This window comes from Brachyhypopomus gauderio, chromosome 9 (assembly GCF_052324685.1).
Source record: "Brachyhypopomus gauderio isolate BG-103 chromosome 9, BGAUD_0.2, whole genome shotgun sequence".
In the NCBI taxonomy this organism is placed as follows: Eukaryota; Metazoa; Chordata; class Actinopteri; order Gymnotiformes; family Hypopomidae; genus Brachyhypopomus; species Brachyhypopomus gauderio.
In genome coordinates, this window is record NC_135219.1 from 5,206,388 (window position 1) to 5,225,101 (window position 18,714).

The 18,714-nt window shown below is 44.1% G+C and overlaps 1 pseudogene; it reads right to left on the bottom strand.

The window, feature by feature from the left end:
- Positions 1-6,746: 6,746 nt before the first annotated feature.
- Positions 6,747-7,773, bottom strand: LOC143523630 (trace amine-associated receptor 1-like; annotated as a pseudogene).
- Between the last annotated feature and the right edge of the window lie 10,941 nt (positions 7,774-18,714).

Consider the following 18,714-nt stretch of genomic DNA (forward strand, 5'->3'; position numbering starts at 1 on the left):
TGCAGGCTAGATGAGGCATGCCTATACATGTATGCACCACGTAGGAGCCTGTTGATTATACACCCCAGGTAAGAGGGCGGGCACCCTGTATGTATTTTTTTTATTGGTTAAATTTAGGGGTTATCTTGTACTTTGTTGAGGTATTGTTTTCTTTTGATGGTTTTCTTTTCTTTGGTGCCGTCCAGTGGGTTTTCCCTATTGCAGAAATACAGACTGCTTAATTGTTGCCATTAAAATACATATATCAGCATCAGAGCACTGGCGTTTTGGTTGTTTCCTCTCCTGGTCACACTGCACCAGCTCCTTAAACACCTATGTTATGACTCTCACCTTCCTAGACCTAGCTGAGGGTCGTAACATAAGTTGTCTTATAATTAAGTTGTCTTATATTGCATTACCAATGGAATCTTGTACCACAAAAATATGCACCCTATCTCACTATTCCACCTGTCCGTCTTGCTACTATGGGGAACAGAGCATTTAGTTGTGCTGCTCCATGCCTTTGGAATTCACTCCCAGCTGATCTATGCAACACAGATTCATTGCCACATTTTTAAATCAAACTTAAAATTCACTTGTTTAACCCTGATGAGATCCGGGCGTGGTCTACCTTCTTGAGGTCCAGCTGGGTGTGGTGGACCCATTGCATTTTTTGTTAAAATAATCAGCAGATTTAGCCCAATTGCAAGTAAAATAAACAATACATATGTTAAATTAGTTTGCTCTCATTTATTTATTAGTTACTTTTTTATTAAAATGTAACACAATAAGGAAATGAATCATAAATCATGCTGGCTGACAGGCTGGTCCTATGGCTAGCTGCTGACGGGCTGGTGCTAACGGAGCTGGCTGCTGCTCATCCTCCTTTTCATTATCACTATCAGACTCTGATATTTCAGAAATGTGATCCTGAAATTTCTTCTTCTGAATCACCATCAAAATCCTCTGTCTCTTCCAATAGCAGCTGTAAGGCAGTCTGAACTGAGAATCGCTTTGCCATCTTTTATAGCATTTTTAGCATTTTTAGCATTTATAGCATCATGTCCCCATGATTGGATGAAACACACACTCACACACACATACACACACACACAGGTCCAGAGAGGAGGGAGGGATAATGAGGGCTGAGAGAAAAGATGCTTCTTTCAGATCTCACCCCTTTGTCTCTATAGAGATTCTTCGTCTGCTGTCTGACAATATGCAATCAACCCCTGATGTGACAACCATCAAAAGTGTTGATGGTTGCTCACCTTTGCATGCCAAACTCCTCTGTCCTTTGTTTGTATATCCTTTAAAGTCATACAGACGACTATCAACTACCCAACCCAATGTTGATTGCCCACTTTGACTAGCCCAGGGCCCAGTGGACCCTGGACCCTGTATGTAATACAAATGTGAAGGGGGGGGGGGGGTACGGGGGGGTGGTCATTGAAAATATTTTCTGATTTATGTTGCTCACAGAAAATGAGCCAAGGACCAATGAATCTCAGTTTGAAAAAAAAAAAATTGTAGAATTTTTTTAAGCTGATTTTTTAAAAATGGGTCCCACAGACCCTTGGACCATGCCTAAGACCTGTGAATTCTACTTGGACTGTTTCTTTTTTGTACTAATTTTTATTGTGTATTTTAATTTGTTAAATTAATTTATGTAAGGTGACCTTGAGTGCCAAGAAAGGCGCCATTAAATAAAATGTATTATTATTATTATTACATTGAAATGGATGGACATGAGCACATTTCGAAAATAACCGAACATTAACAGATTAGCATTAAGAATATCAGTGAAACACATGTGTAACGATCTGCGCAATGCAGAGTGGGGAGGCGGACACAAACGCCGAGGAGAGCGAGATTTATTCAATGGCATTCCATATTCGTGGCTGTTGTAACAGGCACGGGTCATATCATGAGGGCAGTCCATACAGGAAATATAAACAGGCATGACAACGCAAGGAAATAAACAGGGTAGAAAGACAACAAACGAATACTCAAAACAAAACACGGAGAAAACGCATACAAACTAGAACAACCAGGTACAGAACACAGAGCAGCAAAATGAGAAGAACTTACAGACCAGGAAGCCTGGGAACACTGAACAAGCCAACTGATACAGACATGGGAGACACAGGGACTAATATACATGGAACTAAACTAGGAACAGGTGATAACAATGACAACACGGTCGTGGCAGACAATGGGAAACCAGGGCAACAGACAAGCAGGGCGGGATCAACGGGCAAGAAACAACACAAAACACGAGGGAACAGGGAAACCGGAGTGACAGCTAGGAGAGGGGGCGTAGCCCTACGTGACAGAACCCCCCCTCAAAAGGCAGACAGGACAAGGGACAAGGCACTACGACAAGACAGGGAACCACGGGGCACGGCGAGCAACAGGGACAGCAAACAGGGCAGACCAGAGGAACAGAACCGGGCAAAACAGGACGTGGGACCTAGGGCATGGCAGGGACAGGAGACAGGGAGACTGGCCAGGCGTCGGGCTGGGGCATGGCAGCATAAACAGGACCAGGGACAAGGGGAGACCGGACAGGACTAGGGCGAGGCACAGGAGTGGGGCAAGACAGGACTGGACCGGCAACAGATACGGCAGTGGGGCCAGGGGACAGGGCAGAGGTAAACACAGAGGCAACAATACCCTGGACGATGGACACAGACACAGGAACGAAGCGGGTCACAATCTGGGGAACAGACACAGGGACAGGAACAGAGACAACACCACCGGACACAGACACAGGAACACAGACTTGAACAGACACAACTACAGGGACAAGAACCAACACAAAACCAGGGATAGGACATGGGAGCAAGGGGAACATGGGCACAGAGACAGAACTACCAAAGGGGGAGCAAACACATGGAGTCCATGCCCAGCAGAGGGCAGCACAGTCTCTGGGGAAACAGGCAGGGTCCGCTGACAGGCAGCGGGAACAAGCGTGGCCGGCAGACGAGCAGTGGGAGCAGGCGTGGTGGACCCCTTTCGGGTCGCGGGAGCAGGCGCTGGCGTGGTGGACCCCTTTCGGGTCGCAGGAACTGGAGCCGGCGTGGTGGACCCCTTTCGGGTCGCGGGAACTGGAGCCGGCGTGGTGGACCCCTTCCGGGTCGCAGGAACTGGAGCCGGCGTGGTGGACCCCTTTCGGGTCGCAGGAACTGGAGCCGGCGTGGTGGACCCCTTCCGGGTCGTGGGAACTGGAGCCGGCGTGGATGACCCCTTCTGGGTTGCGGGAACTGGAGCCGGCGTGGATGACCCCTTCCGGGTCGCAGGAACAGGAGGCTTGGTAGACCCCCTCCGGGTCGCAGGAACAGGAGGTGTGGTAGACCCCCTCCGGGTCGCAGGAACAGGAGGCGTGGCGCCGCCAAGCTGATGTCATCGGGGGGCGAGAGCCGACCAAGAGCCAAGCCAACGCTCGTCTGCATATTCATTCTGTCTGCCCACGACTTGTACTACAGGTAGCTCCTCCCTGTAGCGTTCACCAATCTGGGCAGACACTCGCTGTCTTCACACACACACAATGCAAAGTAGATATATTTGAGGAGAAGGGCGTGACTAATTTGCCTTGCGGCACCCCATATTTCACTTTTGTACATTTGGACGGAATATTATTGAGCTCTACAAACTGATAGCGATTAGTTAAGTAATAATAAAACCATGTAAGGGCTGTGCCTGAGATTCCAACCCAGCTTTCTAACCATTCTAGCAGGATCCTGTGATCTATTGTGTCGAAAGCTGCACTAAAATCCAGAAGCACTAATTCTAAAATTAATTCTAAATAAATGTGCCATATTTTGTCAATTGTGATTTTTACACCCCAATCGAAATTTGTCCGCCGCTTTTAACCCATCTGTGCAGTCAGAACACAAACACACACGCTAGTGATTACTAGGGGGCTATGGATCACACGTGCCCAGAGCAGTGGGCAGCCCTAGCCCGGCGCCCGGGGAGCAGTTGGGGTTAGGTGCCTTGCTCAAGGGCACTTCAATCATGGCCTTAGGTCTGGGAATTGAACCCACGACCCTCCGGTCACAAGTCCAGTTCCTTACCAGACCAGTTCCCTACCAGATACAGATACATAGCCTTGATCTGAGGCAAGGAGGAGATCATTTACTTTAACTAGGGCTGTTTCACTACTGTGGTGGGGCCTAAATCCAGATTGTAACTTTTCAATAATGTGATTCCTATGCAGATATAAGCATAATTGCTGGGCTACAGCTTTTACTATGATCTTCGATATAAACAATAGTGGGTCATTCCAGGATTTTGGTACATTTCCTATTCCACCACTTAAATTTCAAATGTACATATCCAAAATATCTAAATGACTATTTTTTTAACAATGTACTTGTTATAAGACAAACTGTAAAATTTGGTGGAAAAATAAGCGCCTTAGATATTATTCAAAAGACCGAATACCTTTGAACCACCTAAAAAAATGGCCGTTTTCTCTTGTCCCACACATTGGGTGACCAACTCCTTTGCCAAATTTAACAATTAAAATAAGCTCTAAATAAATTACTTCCTCTTGTATATTGTTGAAATGCATCTCCTTTACTTATGAAAACAACTTCTTTGGTCTACATTGTATTGCATGTCACAATTTTTACACTATTAAGTTACCATAAAGAATTTTATCTGTCAGAGAAAGGGTTAAAAATATTTGTGTACTGGCACAAAGGAATTTGCATCACAAGGACATTTCCTGCCCACATAGCAAGAAAAATGGTAAGTGCTCTAACAATTTTCAAGGTTTTTTTTCCCAAATATGTTTGTCCAAGTTGTGTGTCTCACTCAGTGAATGCAACACTGTTCCTCATATTGTAAGACTAATATTGAGTAGAGTCAAAATTTACTTTATATACTTATATAACCATATTTGTCCTTGATCTTGTATACATAGCTAAATTTTACATCTGTTCCTGGGGTAGACCACAACTTAGCCTAAATTTGCAACCCTGACAACACATGTTGTCACAAAGCGCTTTACAGGATTTACAATACTATGGGTCCAAATCCCTAATGAGCAAGCTAAAGGCGACAGTGGCAAGGAAAAACTCCCTGGATGGTGGGGAATAGGAAGAAATCTTGGGAGGACCAAGACTCAAAAGGGAACCCATCCTCCATTGGGTGGCCCGTTAAAACACAAATTAAACAAAAACAAATTATACAGCTGAATACACAAGTCACAAATAAATCACACAATCAGGCTAAGTATAAGGTAACTAGAATGAAAGTTCTGGGTGTTGATATTGTCAATGTAAATGTCTTATGATGAACGCCAGGTTTTCATTCCGTGTCGGAGTGATGATACTGGTAGGCTTCGACTGCAGTGTTACTCCCCAGGTGAACTTTTTTCTCTCCCAACGTTGAACAGAGGTTTAATAACCGCTAATTTACAGGATTTGGGCATGTGACCTATTGTTATGGATGAGCTAACTACTGTTAGAAGAGGTTTGGTTACAACTGGTAATACATCTTTTAATAATTTTCAGGGAACCGAATCTAGTGTGCAAGTGGTTTATGTAGCCATGTGGTTCTGGTATTTGTAGTCCCTCCTTGTGTTTTGTAATCCTGGGCACCCTAGTCATTGGTTTCAGGTGTGTTTACTCTGATGTATATTAACTCAGTGTTTTGTCATTCATGTGCTGGCCTTTGTTTTCTGAACAGCCACTTGTGATAAAATGTTTTTGAAAGATGCTGACAGTCTAACGAACACAATAGGAAAAAAGGATGGGCATCACAGATATTAGGGGAATGACTGCACAATAACTCTTGCTACAAAACATGGTTTTGCAAATACAAGTTTCCAAATACATTGATCATTTATTTGGCTAAATAATAACTAAAACTATTGACAACAAACTTCATTCACATAGTGACCTCAGACTCAATTTTATTCAAATTGTGACGAGTGTTTTGTGCAGTTATTGAGTTATTTTTAAGGAGTTTATTAAATCTGAATGCCTGCTTATTTTCATCATAATTGTGTAAGTAAATAGTGAAATAATCATTTCACTATATATATATATATATATATATATATATATATATATATATATATATATATATATATATATATACGTACGATATACGTACATATGATACATTTTGATGTATTAGCTTTTATTAATTGACTAAGCTGTTAAAGAAATGGGAAAAACCTAGTGGAACATTGGAACAAATCACTGCCATTTTCAAAATATGAAAACATCATTGCAACGTCCTCTCTTTACATATTTTTAAAGGGCCAATTGCCAACCTTTGCGTGTATGTTTGTGTAGTGATTGACTTTAGCTTGTTCTCTCATTCCCACAGTATGACACAGTATTAATTTTAAACATCAATTAAACTTCCACTGTGGTTTCAGGTTTAAAGCATAATACTTTAAACCATCAAATAATTAATAATGCTCAATGTTATTATAAAACAGCCTGTATGTGTACAATAATGTAGTGAATTAAATTATAATAGTTAAAATAGTGAATAAAATAACCACTGCAGTGCAGTGCCTGATGATTACTACAAGGCCAGTATCATTGCTGTGCTGAGACTGGAGCACCATCAAAACATTACTGGGTCCTATGTTCAGTAAACTGGCCAGTTACAGACATGATACAGAATGGCAGATGGCATGGCAACAGATTTACTACAACTTCATTCACATAAAATGTGCTTACTTTTACATTTATAAACAGTAAATTTTAATAAAAAGTTGGGTTTTTTACATTATTCTGCTATGAACACAGATTCATTCTAGATGATTTTTTTTTCAAATGTTTTGCATAATAAAATAGCTTTAAGGGCCTTTCTAAACCAGCCATAGAAGAAAGCATAAATAATAGGATTACAGGCTGTATTTGAATATGCAATCCAACTAAACACATCATACAGTTGTTGTGAACCAATATTACCCAAATATGTCATCATTAGATTGTAGATCGAAAATGGTGTCCAAAATGATGTATACACACCCATAACGATGGCCAGTGTTTTAGTGGCTTTTCTCTCTGCCTTACTAGTAGAGTGCAGCCCTCTGGATGTGTTTCGCTGAGAGAGACTATTTTGGACTGAATGTAGCTGTTTTTGTGCAACAAGATAAATTTTCAAATATATGCTCACCATGACAATGGAAGGAATGTAGCAAGAAAATACAGAAATGATTAAAGCAGTAATTGGCCCCACAATTACTGCACAACCCCCCTCACATTTTACATCACCATAGTATTCAATGCCCAAAATGTTTAACTCTATGAATGCAATTCCCACAGCTGCAGAATAACTCCAGCAAATTACAATCATGAATAGTGAAGTAAGAGGAGTCATTTTACTATGGTACAACATGGGGTAACATACTGCATAATATCGCTCAATAGAAATAAAAGTTAGATTTAACACAGAGGCAGTGCACAATACAACATCAAGGCTGCTGTGTATTTTACAGAATACAGTTCCCAAATACCAGCACATCTCTACAGTGCGTATCATACAAGGAGCCATCACAATCCCTCCTACAAGCAGATCAGCTACAGCCAGAGAGAGAGTTAAGTAGTTAGTTGGGGTGTGGAGCTGCTTGAAATGAATAATGGCAATGATGACCAGAAGGCTTCCAAATGTTGTAAGAATAATAACCGTTCCAAGCACAAAATATATCACAACTTTTACAGCCAAAGAATATACAAGCTTCTGACATGAATTAGGATGAAGGTCATACCAAAGGGAAATGTTTCCTGTGCTCATGTATTGTTGTAGGCTTGAGTCCATCGTGGTTTAGTCCTTAATCTGGAAAGATGATTTGATAGTCAAGAATTATTGTCTTCAGCAATGATCCAAATTATTTAAAACAGACCTTTCTTCTTAAAAATCTTTTTAAACAATGTGTGAAAACATAAAATTTGGTATGTGTGAATAATACACAAAGAAAATGTCTGACATATACTGGAATAAATAATTAATTCATTTTTCTCTATTTTTAGTATGTCAGCAAGGCATTAGCTACTTTGTCCAACGTTACCTCTGTTTGCATGTCAAGGCAGTGTCAGCACTGAGGCAGCTACTTTCATTTATACACCCACAGTCCTGCAGCAGGAAGGCCTTTCTACTAAATCACCCCTCTGTGCTGGTCACATGACACTCTACCTGTAACGTATTGAACAGGCAGAGAGGGATCCAAATGCGGAAGACCACCGCTTTTATTTAAATGAGACGATGGTACAAACACAGGCAGGTGAATCATGAGTACTAGGATCAGTAGTAACAGCGTGTTCTTGGCGTGGTCAGGATGGTCCAGGGTCATACCGGGGGAGCAGAAGTCAGGAGGTACAGAGGGATTAGGCAGGAGACAAGGTCGGGGACGTAAGCGAGGGTCAGGACACAGGAGAGCAGACAGGATATAGAAAGGCTTGGTACGCGGCATGAGTCAGCAATACTTCGCAACTGAGATGTGCTGGTGAAGTGCTTAAGTAAGGCTGAAGGGGGCGTGGTGATGAGGGGCAGGTGAGGTTGATAAGAAAGATCAGGTGGCATTCCTGACAGTACCCCCCCTCAAAGGAGCGGCACCTGATGCTCTACGACGTGCCGGGGGGCGACCGCGGCGCCAGGGGGCAGGAAAGTTAGGATGTGTAGCGTGGAAATCCGCGACCATCGTGGGGCAGAGGACGTCCCTCGCTGGAATCCAGGCCCGTTCCTCGGGGCCATATCCCTCCCAATCCACCAGATATTGTACACCACCTCGCCGGCGTCGGGACTCCAAAAGCTCTCGGACGATGTATGCTGGACGACCGTTGATCTCCAGAGGGTCCGGAGGTTTATCATACACAGGGGGCACGGTGAATGGGCTGTAGTGAACCGGTTTCAGGAGAGAGACGTGGAAGACAGGGTTAATACGGTAATGTGACGGCAAAAGAAGCTTGTAGGTAACTGCGTTCACTCTGCTGAGCACTTTAAACGGACCGATGTACCATGGACTGAGTTTTTTACATCGTTGCTTCAAGTTAAGGTTCCGTGTCGACAGCCATACTATCTGTCCCGGGTGATAAATCAACGCGGGGAGACGACGACGGTTTGCATTGAGCCGGCATGTGTGTAGAGCGCGCCACAAGTGTACATGCGCCAGCTCCCAGGTACGGGCACTGTGTTTAAACCACTCGTCTAGGGCTGGGACATCAGCTGGTGTTTTGTCCCACGGGAAAAACGCAGGTTGGTAACCATATACACATTGAAAGGGCGTGAGTTTGGTCGCGGAGTGTACAATAGAATTCCGAGCATACTCTGCCCATGGGAGGTATTTGTGCCAGTCGTGTTGGGAAACGCAGTATTGTCGGAGAAACCTCCCTAACTCCTGATTGTAACGTTCAACCTCTCCGTTAGACTGGGGGTGGTGGCCTGAAGTCAGACTAACAGTAATGCCAAGGAGTTTGCAGAACTGCTTCCAGACTCAAGACGTAAACTGTGTCCCTCTATCTGAGACAATATCCTCGGGTAAACCATAAATACGGAATACGTAATGGAAGAGGTTAAGAGCTGTATCCATGGCAGTGGGTAATTTGGGGCAAGGAATGAGACGGCACATTTTAGAGAATCGATCTACGATTACCTTCACAACAGTATTACCTCCGGATGTGGGCAAATCTGTCACAAAGTCGACCGCGAGGTGCGTCCATGGCCGGTGAGGAACAGGTAAGGGAAGGAGTTCTCCTGCTGGAAGTGCACGGGGAGTACGGGTCTGGGCACAAACGGAACACGCCAGCACATAATCGCGGATGTCATTCTCCCAGGATGGCCACCAGTAACGTTGAGAGATCAGGTGTCGTGTGCGTGTAATACCTGGGTGGCCAGTGCCCGCCGTATCGTGTGCGAGCTGTAGGATGCGTCCCCGAAGGGATACGGGCACGTATTGTTTCCCCTCCGGACAGTCCACCGGGCTGGGTTCTGTGCGTAAAGCCTCGTCTAAGTCCTCTTGTATTTCCCAGCGAATAGCTGCGAGGAAACAGGACTCCGGCAGAATACGTCCAGGTTCATGAGTTGCTTCGTCCTTTTCGTGGATCCGTGACAGGGCATCGGCTTTGATGTTCTTTGACCCGGGTCTGTAAGAGACAGTGAAACGAAACCGGGAGAAAAACAGTGCCCACCTTGCTTGTCGCGGGTTTAGACGTCTGGCTGATTTCAGGTAATCAAGGTTCTTGTGATCAGTATACACAATGAAGGGGTGTTCCGCTCCCTCTAACCAATGATGCCACTGTTCGAGCGCGAGTTTAATAGCCAGGAGTTCCCGGTCTCCCACGTCGTAGTTCATTTCCGCGGGGGTCAGCTTTTTGGAGAAGTAGGCGCAGGGGTATAGTTTCGGCGGGCTTCCCTGCCTCTGAGAGAGAACAGCGCCCACTCCGACCTCTGAGGCGTCGACTTCCATGATGAACTGGAGTTGGGGGTCAGGAAGGTGCAGAATGGGGGCTGACGTGAACGCCTTCTTGAGGAGTGAGAACGCCTGTTCCTCTTCAGCAGCCCAGGTGAATTTCCGATTCTTCCCTCCTTTCAAGAGATTAGTGAGAGGGGTAGCCAACTCACCGAACCCTCAGATGAAACGGCGACAGAAGTTAGCGAACCCCAAGAATCGCTGCAGCTCTTTCGTGGAACGAGGGGTCGGCCAGTTTAAGACAGCTTCTACTTTCTGCGCATCCATGGAGATCTGGCCAGGGGACAGCGTACATCCCAGAAACGTCACCGAGGAGCGATGAAATTCACATTTCTCCGCCTTCACGTAAAGATTATGCTCCCGAAGGCGTTGTAAGACTGCCGAGACGTGTCGGCTATGCTTTGAAGCAGACGGGGAATAAATCAGGATATCGTCTATATAAACGAATACGAAGTCATCGATCAGGTCACGGAAGATGTCATCCATAAACGCTTGGAACACCGCGGGGCTGTTAGTTAGTCCATACGGCATGACGAGATACTCATAATGCCCTTTGGCGGTAACAAAGGCTGTCTTCCACTCGTCACCCTCTCGAATACGGATCAAGTTGTAAGCGCTGCGTAAGTCCAGCTTGGTGAATATATTCGCCCCCATCAGACGCTCTTGGGAGGCTGTGATAAAGGGGAGAGGGTAAGCATTCTTCGACGTTACTGCGTTTAGGGCATGATAGTCAATACAAGGTCGTAATCCCCCATCCTTCTTCTCAATGAAAAAGAAACCAGCAGCAACCGGGGAGGTGGATGGTCGAATAAACCCTTTCTGCAGAGCCTCGGTGATGTAGGACTCCATCGCCTGATCTTCAGGGTGTGACAGAGGGTAAAGTTTCGTCTTACGAGGTAAGGGGGCTCCAGGCAGGAGGTTGATTGCGCAATCACAGGGACGATGAGGAGGCAGACGACAGGCACTGTCCTTGTCGAAGACGTCAGTGAATGCGCGATACTGCTCGGGGATGACGTCAGAGAGAGGAGTGTCGGGGCTTTCCACCGAGGAGGACCTGAGTGGTAGGTGCATGCACTTACTAAGACAATTTTCATTCCAACGTACGAGTTCTCGCTTCTTCCAGGAGATTACAGGGTCGTGCATTGACAGCCACGGAAACCCGAGTATGACGGGATCTCGGGGCGTGGATATGAGGAAAAACTCTCTCATCTCACTATGGAACAGACCTACCCGCAACTCTATGGGGCAGGTACGTAGCGTAATCACGCCCTCTCCTATAGGCTGTCCATTCAGTGAATTCACTCTAACGGGGGGATCTATAGGTACGGTGGGAAGGTGTAGGTGGTAGGCGAGGTCCTGGTCTATGAAATCGCCCGCTGCACCCGAATCAACTAACGCAGACAGGTTAGTATCTATGCCGCCCCAAGATATTTGTACGGGTAAGCTAACTTGACTATACTTCAGTAACAATTGGCATGTTAGTGGGGATCTGCCCAGCTGCACGAACTCGTCTGACCTCCGAAGACTCGGAGCACATACATTGGAAGGGGGTGCATCAGACGCAGCGACAGGAGCGTCAGTCCTACTGGAGTGGTAAGTCAACAACAACCTGTCAACGTGAATCGACGCTTGGATAAACTCTGATAAAGTGAGGGCTTCACTACGACAGGCGAGTTCAACCTGGATGTCGTCTCGCAGACCACGGCGGAAAACCGTTTTCAAGGCAGATTCACTCCAACCGCTTCCTGCAGCTAGCGTACGAAACTCCCTAGCATAATCGGCAGCACTGCGTTGTTCTTGTTTGATTTCGTAGAGCCTATCTCCCACATCACGTCCGTCCGCGGGATGATCGAAAACAGCCCGGAACACTGCGGTGAACTGACTCTCCGACTGGAGGGCAGGGTCCTGGCTTTCCCACAACGCTGTACCCCAGGCGCCTGCTACTCCCGTGAGGAACGACAGGATAAAGTGGACTCTGTGTAACTCGGCCTGGAACCGGGCTGGATGATACGTGAAGTATATGGAGCATTGCATGAGGAAATTTCGACAGCGATCAGGAGATCCATCGTAGCGTTCCGGTTCTGCTGCAGGAACACTCACGGAGGTGGGAGCAGAGGTCGTGACGAGGCGGACAGCCTCCTGAAGGGCAGCGATGTTAATTCCCTGACTCCGTATGATATCCGTGAGTTGGCGGACTGTTTCAGTGAGAGTCGCGATGGTTACTTCTGCTGGATCCATTTGAAGGCGAAGTATTTCTGTAACGTATTGAACAGGCAGAGAGGGATCCAAATGCGGAAGAACACCGCTTTTATTTAAATGAGACGACAAACACAGGCAGGTGAATCACGAGTACTAGGATCAGTAGTAACAGCGTGTTCTTGGCGTGGTCAGGACGGTCCAGGGTCATACCAGGGGAGCAGAAGTCAGGAGGTACAGAGGGATTAGGCAGGAGACAAGGTCGGGGATGTAAGCGAGGGTCAGGACACAGGAGAGCAGACAGGATATAGAAAGGCTTGGTACGCGGCATGAGTCGGCAATACTTCGCAACTGAGATGTGCTGGTGAAGTGCTTAAGTAAGGCTGAAGGGGGCGTGGTGATGAGGGGCAGGTGAGGTTGATAAGAAAGATCAGGTGGCATTCCTGACAGTACCTAACATTAACAATATCAAAATACATTTACCACATATTTTGTCTTTCACAATGACCCAAAGATTAACAAATTACAATTAACAAACAGGAACTCCAATGATGAAATACATCAACTTTCACAGACAGCCATATAGGAATATTCATAGGAATATGCTCCTGGAAAGGGATAATAATGACCAAGAAGTGCTTCTCATTTTACACACTATTAGAGGACACTATTAATAAAGCTTGCAATAATGTGTAATGAATTATTCATTGAAGTCTTAAAAGGATGTTTTATCAGCATTTCAGTTTCTAACCACAATACAATTTTTGGGTTGTGGACCATTCTCAACTCAGCAGTGAACATGAGTAGTTGCATAGTTGTGGGTCTTACACTGATGTAACATTTTGCACTAGGCAGGTGAGACGCAAGTGCAGGAATGTGAACAGGTTTATTAAAATACACACACAGCCAGACACAGAACAAGAAAGGCAGCTCCTAGGAAACATACACAACACTGGGGCTAACACACATATAAGCCAGACTAGCAAATAGATGACTAGGAATATACTATACACAGTTACTATAAACAGAAAGCATAAATTTAAGACCCGAGCAGACGGTGTTGCATGAACAGAGAAACCAAAGGCAATGAAACACATACCGCAACGCATAGGCTGACACTGAAGATGCAACACTACAGGGTTAAATACACAGAACCAGCATGAACTCAAATAAGAGGTAAGGTTACAAATGAAGGCGGCATAGACAGGGAATAACATTGATACACGGAACAGGACGACAGACAGCTAGTGGGGGGACGGTATGGAAATTTTTCTGTGTCAATATTGAAAAATTGAAAATTTTTTTGAAATGAAAATGTAATATGCATTTGCATTTACATGTTCCACTCATACAAGCAACTTTGAGCTCAAAATTCAAATTCAAATGCAATATTTTCATTTACATTTGCAATGTGATAGACGTCTATTCATATTTCATTTACACATACATTTTGATGCTTTATTTGTGCCTTTATTGAAAAAATTTATTTCCCGATTTAAATTATCAAGTTCATGTGATCATGCAAAGGTTGTATCAAAATTGTAATTAAAATGCTATTCGCTTAATATGCTTTGCATTTCGTGATAACGCGTTTGAAATGTAATTTTCAACCTCACCACCATGCTAAAAAGATGTCAATATTCAAATGTTAATGGAGAAATTGCGCCTCTCCAGTTTGCAATAACATTACAATACCAACAGCGCTCAAACTGTGTCAAAATGCATTTTCAAAATGCATTCCTAGCAGAATGCATTTTCATTTCCATGGTCTTCCACTATATTTAAATTATAGTGAAATTAGATTCCATCAGCCTTCCAATCAGATTCTACAGCCCTCCACTTTATTCAGCCAATTGGGTTCCACAGCTTTCCACCTCAGGCAGCCAATCAGTATGGGACTAAAGCACGCTAAGCAGTACAGGCGAGTTTTTTAAAACATGGCCGCAGAAGTGCTCATTAGATTAATTCAAAGGGTAGCAGACGGGTCCTTATGGTGAATTTACACTCGATTAGTATGAAAGTTTAATCGATCAAGTGGCAGACATCTCTGCCTTATCTTGTGCTGATGTGACAGTTATTGCCAAATTGAGCGCTGTGGCAGAGCAACTGAGGGTGCCTCGAACTACGGTGGTAGAACGGCCGACCTCCGTGAAGCGTCTCGTGTGATCTGAAATCGAAAAACATTTCTGCTCGTTAATGCTGGTTTGTTTAAATAAACATTTGTGCTGTCGTATTTTTTTTATTATAAAGCGGTAATGCCTCGATGAGTCATGTTATCCAGAATCCCCCAGCGTCCCTGTTTGGTGTGGTTAATGCCACAGGGGCGGCATTTGCTTTCCAGAAACTGCACCGGCCTCTGATGACGACAGAGATACTTCTTTTGAGTATCGGCCACTCGGTTATGCCCAAAGTGCTATGTGAAGGATGTGTATAATATAGTTTATAACTTTTGTTTGTTAATTGTTTGAACTGCTGGGTCAATGACAGCTGGAAAAGCTGCTATAAATTCGGAGTTCTGAATTTAGTAGAAGGCTTTTTGTCTGTAACAATTCTCAGCTCAGGGGCAGAGGACCTATAGACAGCGTCCGGTAGGAGTAGGGTTTATAACACGGATAACAGCACCAATAAAGTGGCAAAACAGTGCCACACATTCTGAACTACTGATTACACTGTTCTTACGGTTCCCCTGATTATGCCAATACAACCCATGTCGCATGTTTTTCATATTGTCACAAGATGTGTCCTATCATTTGACATACCTTCCAAATATAAAGATCTACAAGCAGTGTTTAGCAAAGAAATGGACACAGAAGTACCCCCACACGTTCGCGCTGGCTTGTCCGGGTGCACTGCAGCAATGAAAACCTCATATTCCTGCAAAAAATGCACCAGTTCTCTGCTATGTTACCATCAAATGTCAGCGGGTCGGGGCATCTGAAGCAGTCTGCCATGCCGTGAAAAGTTTAGTGTTTAAAGTTTAGTGTTTTGCCACAATAGACTTGCTCGAAAAACAATAGAAATGGCAGTAGTCAATTTAAAGTTGTAGGTCCAAACGTTCTGACACCATGTTGAGTCTTGTGAATTAAATAAAGATGATTACTTTAGCTGAAACAGGAGAGATTCAATAGATGCAACTCCACCACACCTTCCAGTGTAACCGCCCAGAAGCAGATATTCAATATTTCTGTGTTCACAGTCAATATTCTACACAGGTGTTGCGCAATCAAGGGGTGGACAAACATGCATAGAAGAACGTATAGTCTCAGTAGGTTTTAATTTTTTAGTTACATTGATGAACGACACTTGAATGGAATGTGGACGACGAGCCATAATGTACTATGAACAAACACTTAACGCAGACTATGAAACAACAAGGCATTGGAAATGGCAATGTCAGAAAACTAAGCCAAATATTGCAATATTGCAATTAGAGTTCACACAAAGACATGAGTAAACAGGAAGCAGGTAACAATAAGATAACTGACAACTCAACACATTAACAAACCTAGCATACACAGACTCTCGGGCATGATACATAAACAGGCTAACACCATGAATAAACAACCAAGCATATTCTCCGGGATCATACACAGGTCACACAGGCATAGACTAAAGTATAGACAGGACATGGACTACACAAATCACAATGACAATAAACCTCAAAAGACCAGAGACCTGCTATATATACACATAAAACAAAGACAAACTAACAGAACAGCTGTAACAAAGGGTCGGGGCTAGAATAACAATGGAAACACCAAATCAAAGACAGACTAGAAGGGCGGAGCCAGACATGAGAGTCTTTTCTTTTTCCAAATGGCTGCCCTACTACCCAAGGAATTCTGAGACAAGGAAAGACGTGTGGTTATGCCCGTGTATGTTTTTCCATGGGTGTGGTTGTATGGGAGTGTGTTCAAAGGTCTCACCTGTGGCTCGTCTCGTGATCACTGGGGGCTTATGTAGTTTGTCTATTTAATGTCCATTCGCGCAGCGTACCGTGCTCTGTCAGAAGCCAATGTCTACATTTCGTGTTACATGTGTGAGTTACTGTGCGCTATCCGCGCAAAATTAACGTGTGAATAAACGTGTGTACATCCTAATGCACTTTCCGCGTTGTGCCTGCCTCCCTCAACATTATATCCCTATGTATCCCTCACTGTTTTTCCTGAGTCTTTGTCGATCTGTTAGTCTGTTTTGTATAATCTTGGCCAATTTTATTTGTCTGTTATCCAGGCCACCCCTTCAAGAATCTGGTTTAGTAACGTAAGGTCGTAGTCGAGTTTATGTCTTACTTTATCCTTGTGTACATTTGTATCGTAGATTGTCTCTGTGTTTCATCAGAGGGTTTGTTATCTATGGTGTAGTGTTTAAGTCTGTATTATTGTTAGTCTTTGTTTGTGTTTTATTTAGTAGGTCATGGTTATACACTGTGTTCCAAATTATTATGCAAGTAATATTTTCTCAGATTTTCCAAAATACCTATATGAATTGCAGTCATTGTAATTTTCCAGTCATCAACTGTATTGAAAGGTACAATTGAAAGGTTTTTGAACAATCTGCCAATGATATCAGTAAATATAAAAAAAAAGAAAACACTCAATGCATGCTCCAAATTATTATACACAGCAGAGTTTTCAACCTTTTCATTTTTATTATATCTTTATATCTTTATCCCTCCAGGGATCCTAAAGGGGCTGACAATCTCTCTCCCCATGATTCCAGCCCAAAACATTACTCCACCTCCTCCTTGATGGCACCATAGCCTTGTTTGCATGGGGTGTCCATCAACCAGCCATCCTCCATTCCTCTGGACCCTCAAGCGTTGCACGGCACTCATCTGTGAACAAAACAGTTTTGAAGTCAGTCTTCATGTATTGTTTAGTCCACTGGAGCCATTTCCTCTTGTGTGCAGTGGATAGAGGAGGTCGACAGGATGGCTTACCCACAGTTGAAAATCTCTGAAGAACCCTGCATCTTGTTGTTCGGGGGACGTTGGAGGCACCAGCAGCTTCAAAAACTTGTCTGCTGTTATGACGAGACATTTTTGCAGCTGCTCTTTTAACCTGACGTAATTGGAAAGAGTCCTCAATTTTCCCTTATCAGCACGCACGTGTGTGCTCTGAATCAGCGATCTTGATTGTGCGATGATCACAATGGCAATGTTCATTGTAGTCATGCCTTGACCTAAACACTTCACAATTTGTTGCTGCTCAGCAGCAGACATCCTTTTTCTTTCCCATTTTGGCTGAAAATGTAGGCAGCTTAATGATGTGGGACAGCCTTCTTAAGTAGTCTTGCCTTTAAATAGACACACCTGCCAAACTAAATAGCACAGGTGTCTGCAATTGCTGTCAGTGATATAAAGAGCTCTGACATCACCAACAATGAGTTTAACTGACAAACAAAAAAATCCTTACCTTATCACTCCTAAATCCTTTTTGCATAATAATTTGGAACACAGTTTATAGTGTGAAAAACAAACAATTTATACAGTATATACACTATATTGCCTAATGTATTTGCTCATACAGTGGCCGTGAAAGTCACACAACGGAACACAACGGAAGTGTTTCTGCACAAATAATTTTACGCAGGGACTCTGCAGGTTTTTAGCCATAAACAACAGTTGTGTTAAACAGTTTGTCATTACTCATTTGGGCAACATGGTGGCTTGGTGGTTAACAAATTTGCCTCTCAGCACTGGGTTTTGGGTTCAAGACCCTATCTTATGGAGTTTCTATGTTCTCCCTGTGTCTGTGTGGGCTTCCTCCAGGGACTCCAGTTTCCTCCCACTGTCCAAAAACATGGTGGTTAGGTAAATTTGCATTCCCTGACAAAATTCTCCCTGAGTGTGTGACTGTGTGTTTCCTTGTGTTCAATAAAACAGTTCTCTGAGTGTCTGTGCATGAATGTGTGAGTGCTTGTATGCCCAGTGGTGGATGGTGCTCTGTCACTTGGGTCTGTCCTTGTTCCTCTTCCTGCACCCCATTCAGTCCCCCAGGGGGCTGTGGATCCTGGTAGAGAGTATGTGAGTATGCTGCAATTGGCTGCTGCTTCTTGCCGGTGTGTGACTTCTACCTGTGTTAAAATTGTAAAGT